General features: G+C 36.3%; 1 non-coding gene across 1 annotated transcript; it reads left to right on the forward strand.

Annotated features, from left to right (window-relative positions):
- The first annotated feature begins 331 nt into the window (after positions 1-331).
- On the forward strand, positions 332-435 carry LOC120080658 (small nucleolar RNA R71). Its single transcript, XR_005482609.1, has one exon. It is a non-coding gene; the product is annotated as a small nucleolar RNA R71 (small nucleolar RNA).
- The last annotated feature ends 7,132 nt before the right edge of the window (positions 436-7,567 follow it).

Below are 7,567 nucleotides of genomic sequence, written 5' to 3' on the forward strand. Positions count from 1 at the left end.
TGTTTCTACCTGATTTACCTTTTGCGGGTTTGATGCGTTCCCCAGTGACAAATTCTACAAAAGGTTTGTCATAGTAGCCACTTGTGCAGAGAGCGTGGCTATTGCGTTAGAGTCGATAGAATTCACATTCTGAGATCGCTTCTTCCTTTCTGCTCTTGCGTCATAAGTGTCATCCACCCATTCAATATTATGCTTGGCTATGCGGTCCAGTATTTCCTTAGCTTTAGTATAAGATTTATCCATGCTACCACCAGCTGCAGCTACGTCGTCTGCCATTTGAGACGCTCTGTTTAATCCACCATAGAAGTTCTCCATTTGGAGGGTTAACGGTAATCCATGATTGGGGCAATTCTTGACTAATTCTTTAAAGCGCTCCCATGCGGCACTCAAGGTTTCAAATTCTTCCTGCTCGAAGTTCATGATCTCTCTCCGCCTCCTTGCATTTGTAGTAGGATGGAATTATTTCTACCTGAATTTCTCCACCAATTTTTCTCAGGTCGTGATCTCTCTAGGCTTCAAAGAACTTACCCATTGCTTTGCGTCGTCACGCAGAGAATATGAGAATAGAGATAGCCTGATAGCTTTTAGAGTGATTCCAGGAATCACAAACGAGTTGCACATATCCAGGAAATATTTCACGTGGGCGTGAGGGTCTTTTCCCCGAGAACCCCCAAATTGTCTAGCTATTTGGAGCATTTGTAACATCACAGATTTCATCTCAAATCTTGTCCCATCTGGTGTTGGATATATGATCCCTAGTGAGAAATCATACAACCCAGGAGACGCATACTCCCGCATGGGACGTGTACTACTGTTTACCATTATGATAGGATTTTGCACACCGTGGACTAGTTGTTGAGCTAAGTTATGATTCGCTTGTTCGTCTGCCATTTGTTGTTGCCTGGTCTGTTGTCTGAGTAGTTTTTGCCTTAACCTACAGCGACGATTAGATCTATTTCTTCGTCGGAAGGTCCTTTCAATTTTGGGGTCGTATACAAGTTCAGGGGTGCTTTCCCTGCTCATAAATGTTTACAAGCTTCGGCGTAGCTCGTAATACTCCCTCAGCTAAAGTTTTCCTACAAAAGATATAAGCAAAATTTCTGGTTAGTTTTGTTGCTGAATCCCCGGCAATGATGCCAAAAAATTGTTCGTTTATTTCGTGATTCGAGCTTAGGAGTGTATTGTATAAAGTAATTGGAAAAATAAGTGTAAATGTGAATGATGCGCTGATGTGTTTATGATGCGTTTATGACGCGTTGATGCGTTGGTGATGTGCAACAGGATGCATGATACTCCTCTATAGACATTCAAGTTTTCCTGACTCAGATCCAAGTATAAATCCAACTTGGGTTCCTGGTAAGTCTAGGATCGAACTGAGGGATTCAGATTAAAGCTAATCCAGGCCTTGCGTTGTAACTGTTGTAGAAATATCGTAAGTGTATGTAGAAACGAGTTATTTACACTAAATTGCTATGTATGTGTGCAAGAAGATACAAAAGTGTCGAGTAGAGAATGATGGGTCGTGTGAAAATGGAGTTTAATGCAAGTGATATGCGTCGATCTAAGTTACATGTACACAAACAAGAATATGATGCAAATGAGATGATTTGTTTATCTCCGTTATGCGTTAGACACTATTCGGCACTTCTCAATGCGAATATCATACAATACCTATCTCTAGGATGTATGCGTCAGTCACAGGATGCAATGAAACATCAGTGTGTCTATCTCTAGATGTACTAAGCGTTTCTAACTTGATGTTGGCTTACTTATTCTCTCGAATAATTTAAGCTAAAGCTGCTTTTACCAATATTTAGTTGGTTTAAGTGTTTCGAAACGGAATTTTGCATGAAGTTATAGATGCATCCGACATAAACAAGAAATAAACAGAGGCAAATTATGATAGATCAAATGTGTGAATTTATAAAGAAACTGATTGTCTTTACAAAACCAACACTTAATCAAATGAGAAGATGAAAATGATAAGTAAGATGAAATGAAAGGAATCAAGTCGCAGAGTACAATCTCTTTTCCTCTTTGGCTCAATTCTGGTTCGTGTACAACCACTTATGGAAGAATAGGAAGAAATGTCTCTCTCAAGCTCAGTTTTCTTTGCTCCTTAATCGGCGATGGTGGTGGTTCTCTTCCCTCTTGTTCTTCTTGTCACCACAGTACAGCTCTACGGTCTCAAAATTTCAGAATTATGCAATGAGCTAAAGATCCAAGATTCAGCTCTTCATCTGGTGGGATTTCTTCTATTTATAGTCGTCGGTCTTCTTCAACATGATAATTGGCAACATTAAATTCCATACCATGGTCGGCCGCCTGACATTCAGATGCTTTTCAGACGTCGCCCGCTGCAGATGCCCATGCTTGCAAGTGGTGATTTGACACAAACAGCCTAAATCAATGAATCTTCCTTGCGTTGAATCCCTCCGACACATGCCCCATGCGTTAGACTTTGCCTGCGACACTTTTCTTAATCATGCGTTAGACTTTGTTGAGATCTTGCAATATCATGCATTAGTGTTACAGTATTTTAGCAATAAACATTCTTTTGCATGAGTTTGATAGTGTTTGAGTAATTCCATGTGTTTCCTCTAAAAATGATGAGATTTTATCATTAAAGATCCTAATTATTCTAACTTTTGAGCCACAATAACTTGTATTTCTTCAAGTTATCAAAATATTTGTATAACCGTTTCTGATTCATGATTGTAATTTGGAATAGTCTTGTTTCGCTGCTCATGGAAATCTCGTTTCTGATTTCCTTCAACACGACACGACCAACTCTTGGTTTTCTTCTTCGCTGAGAACCGCATCTCCATGCTTTGAAACTTCATCACAAACAACTCGACAAACTCAAACGCTTTGAATTACATACTCAATTGCATGTTAATTATGCCCAAAAACACAGGGGCCCTTACTAATTAACACTTTGTAATTTAAAGAAAGCTTTAAAATGAGGCAATTAAACCCATAAACATTCATCAACGCCATCCACAAACACATTTAACAATTAAACGCAAATTCAAAAAACCCACCATGATTGTAAAAGAAGTTCAAAACAGAAGTGAAATTTGGAATATCAGAACAACTTGGCTCTGATACCAATTGAAGGAAATCAGATATAAGGATTCCCATGAGCAACAGAATGATCATTCCAAATTTCATTCGTATATGAACATACACAATTACAGTACAAGAAACGGAAACATACAGGCTATGCAATTTACGAAATTACAACATGCTTTATTAAGATCAAGGGAAGAATTACACATACTTTTGAAGACTCATCTTCAACACCCTTGATCACAAACGCTCGAACAGACTCCAAGACTGTAACACACGAATGCTCGAACTCAGTGATCTCCAAGATCACGAACAATCAGCAACCACCATAGAAACACCGCGAACTCAAAGAATAGTTTCCAAGTAACCTCGAATTATGTCAAGTTGAGTTCGACACCACTACAATAGCTACCTTGGTATTCTCGGAGTGAGAATCCATAAGTGTGGGATCTGTGTGGACTTGGTTAGAGGACGAGACTAGAGGAAGAACAATCGTGTAAACGATTGAGCAAGTGAGAGATAACAAGGCCTATCGTATAGACAATGCCCAATTGTTTAGAAGAAGCTCCGCGATCGTTTAGTAAAAGCTCCATAATTGTTTAGCTATCATCCAGTTGAGTGAACCATCGTATAGTATCACTCCATGATCATCTAGTCTCTCTTCAAATGTCATTTAGTAAATCTCATTCACTTGATAGCCACTGTGAGTTCTTTCCGAGAATAGAAAATCTCAATCAACAACTTTTAAATTTAGGAAAACATTTTTCCTTTTATCTCAGGTTACCATGAAACTACCAATAAGCTCCCACTCAATTGGTTATTAGAGAAAAAGAGATAATTATCCAATAATTAATATTATTATAAATATATATGATAACCAACTTACCATAACATATTTATAATCTATAGTTTTAATATTTCATCTCATGAAACACATAAACCATAGCTCTTTTTCTATTTCATGGTTCTTAATGTAAATCTTATTTACATTAATCCTCCACTTGATGTATCTCATACACCATACCGATAATATCATATATAATCGAATTACCTCTTATCAATTTGAACATTTCAAATCAACATCAAGAACTGATTCTCAACTTGAATCCATTGAGCTACCAAGGTGACTTTATGGACTTGTAGCTCGAAGCTCCAACCGTACATGAATAACTGACTAAACTTTTTAGTAATGGGATCCACCATCCGTTAACTACCAGGCACTCCCCTAAATACCTACAACTGAATTCTCCTTACTACATATATATTATGTGTCCAAATCAACCAATCAACAATGCGATAACCCTTCACAGATCGCTTGTAAATACAGCTGGGCCAATAACCGTTATGCCCTTGTAGTTACATCTAACTCCTTAAGTACCACTGATCTATCTAATGAACATAAGTCATAGTCCTACTATTACGGAGTCCTCTCTTCCAAAGAGAAGGTGTGGCCACTATGTTCAAGCCCCGGAATCAGCCCTTAAGGGAGCAATCTATCTACTTACCCCTACTTCAGGGAAGAAGTGAATTCCATCTTGTGTAACTGAGTTCCTAGCTCCCAAATCAGATAAGTCCCCAAAAAGGTAGGCATGTTGAGTTGGCAATCTGGCCATTCTCACCTATACTAATCAAAGGACCACCCTCAAAGGCAGGAGTTCCCAAAATACTCAGGATTGATGTCATGTCACCTATGGTCGTTAAGATGATATGTAAGTCTCCTGTATCGACGACGTTATATACAAAAACGAATCATCTCGTAGACCGATCTTATACAAACTTTTGGTATAGGACACCTCCACTCGCATGTCTCCACATGAATGGTCAGGATCTACCATCTGTAGTAGTTTATAACACTTTCAAACCTCTACAAAGCGGGTAGTATCCTTAGTATCACCAGGATCAGGTATCCCTCCATAATCATTATACTACAGACCTATTTAGGTTATCACTTAAGGCACGATCCATTTGTATATCTCATATACATGTTTAAGTTTACATACAATAACCATGAAGCTTTGTTTATTGGATATGAGTAAATGCCAGATAAAATAACTCTTATTTTATTCATAACAATGTGTATATATTGCAAACTACGAGACTCTGAAGAATTAGGACACCAATCCCAACACTTAATTAATCGTGGAAAAGGGAAATAATTAGAAAACTCTTCTCTATATAAAGACCTCCCTATAGCCCCTTTGGGAGACACAAACACAAACATTTACAATACATGACACAGAAGTGTTATTGTGCAAAATTTTTCCTAAGCCACAAAGAGAATCCTCTCTTCTCTCCAAAATCATTTTCTCATTTCCCTCTCCCAATAGTTGAATAACACCTATCCCTCAATTGGAATCCTAGAGAATAATGAGGTTACTCTCGTGGTAATGTTCGAGATTGTTCAGGAAATCATTTGTGATCAATATCGTTGGAGGAGCCATTCGTTAGAACTTAAAAAGGATTGTTCGTGAAGCTTGAGAATCTACAAAGGTAAGAACGGTTCTAATATTTTTCCCTAAAGCATGCTATATTAGATGTTTACATTCTATTTTAGTATACTAAATTTATTTATGTAAAAATTGAATTGTGGGATGCAAGGCGTTTACAACGCTTCCACTGTGGGATTCGATCCCTTCAATTGGTATCAGAGAAAATTTCTTGCATCCACGTTCTTTGTATTTTTTGAAAAAAAAATAGTTTAGATGTGGATTTAATATTCTGCATTTGGAATGTTTGAATGTCACTTTGCAAGATCAGATATTTTCGATTTTGGCACTAGATTACGTTTAATTTGATTAAAATGTAAGGGCCCATTGTATTTTTTGGGCAATTTAATTCTTGCTTTGAGTTTACAAGTCCATGTCAATCAAAAGAGCAACAATTTCTGAGGAGATTGGGAAGAAACAGAGGTGTTCAAGGAAAGTTCGAAGTCGAAAACATGCAGAACATGAGCATTCTGCCGCTCAGCGTCGCGATGCTGCTATCACAGCGTTGCAACGCTCAAAGGCAGACGCAACACAAAGCAGTTGTAGCGTTGCAACACTGCCCTCAACTTTGCAAGCTCCAAGTTTCGATGAAGTGTTGGCGACGTGCGCGAGGACATTTCGGCTGCAGCTTTTTTGACCTAATTCCCTTTGTATTATTTAATTAATATTAATTAGTTAAACTAATATAATAGTTATATTAATTTAATCAATTAATTTTGCATTAGAGTGCCAAAATTGGCCTAATTTTTGTTATTTAAATTAATTTAATTATGCATTGGATGTATGTTTAAATTAATCTTTGAATTCATATTACATATTGTATGTCATATAGATTAAAAAATACCCACCTTAGGATAGATATGTACATACATCATAAATAAATATAAAGGGTTATATTTTATAGATACATGATTAAATTAGCATGCTCATGCATCATGATATAAGTGTTATGTTAGTGATGTATGATTAACCTAAGCATGTCCATGCATCATACTATATATTAAAATTGTTATAATAAATTGCGGAGTGATGTATGTGAATGTTTGTTTTTCATGTATGATTTATATAAGTGTTATATTTATCAAATAAAAATGAAATTTGCATTGAGCTTGATATTACTTAGGTAAATATAATTGTTGTATTTAATCGATGTCTTTAGAGGCAAATTTATAAATTTTAATAAAACATTAAAATACAAGAGTTATAGTTTTAATGGGATAGATTAAAATCTATAATCGAGAGTTGCATACAATTATAGGTCCAAATTAATTTTAAATAGTTTAAAATTGATCAATCTAGACTTATGTTATTTCTAATGGGATTAAGAATATGTTAATCTCTTTAATTTGTTTTAATAGGATTAAAATGAATTTAATTTAAAGATTAAATTTATAAAATAATTGTCCATAAGTGACCTTTGTCTATGGAAGGTTTTGTCTAGGAGGGGGTATGAAAGCTGACGGAAACGGAACACCTCCACCTGGGAACTGACCTGGAAGGTGAATTGGGCAAATATTTTATAAGCATGCAATAAATGATTGATTTTATTAAAATAGTTTAATAAATGAAATCAAATATTGTTAAATTATTCAATATAATTATTATATTGAGTAAATTTAAAAGGACTTAGATAAATTCATTAGCGGGTTTTAACTAAGTATAATAAAATCCTAAAAATATTAGAATACTTTAGTCGAAGGATGTCGGTATATATGATATATCAAAAATCAGCTCTCACGTCCTTAAGAGTTCATACTATGAGATTCATGCTCGACTTTGTGTCGCCTTAGGTGCGGCCTCCCTTCAAAAAGTGTTTGCATGAGTCAATAACAAGGTGAATAGGGTGAGTGTTCATATTAAATGGGAGAGGGACGTGTTTCAACGTATCTTACATTCTCCTCCATTAGATTGCACTGTGAGATTTCTATGGTATGCCTGCATGTCGTCCTGGAGCGACCATCCCTTTGGAGGGCCTAATCATAGGGGTCGGAACAATGCAAACTCCAGCA

Source organism: Benincasa hispida, chromosome 6, assembly GCF_027475165.1.
Source record: "Benincasa hispida cultivar pf3 chromosome 6, pf3_genome.v1.1, whole genome shotgun sequence".
NCBI lineage: Eukaryota > Viridiplantae > Streptophyta > Magnoliopsida > Cucurbitales > Cucurbitaceae > Benincasa > Benincasa hispida.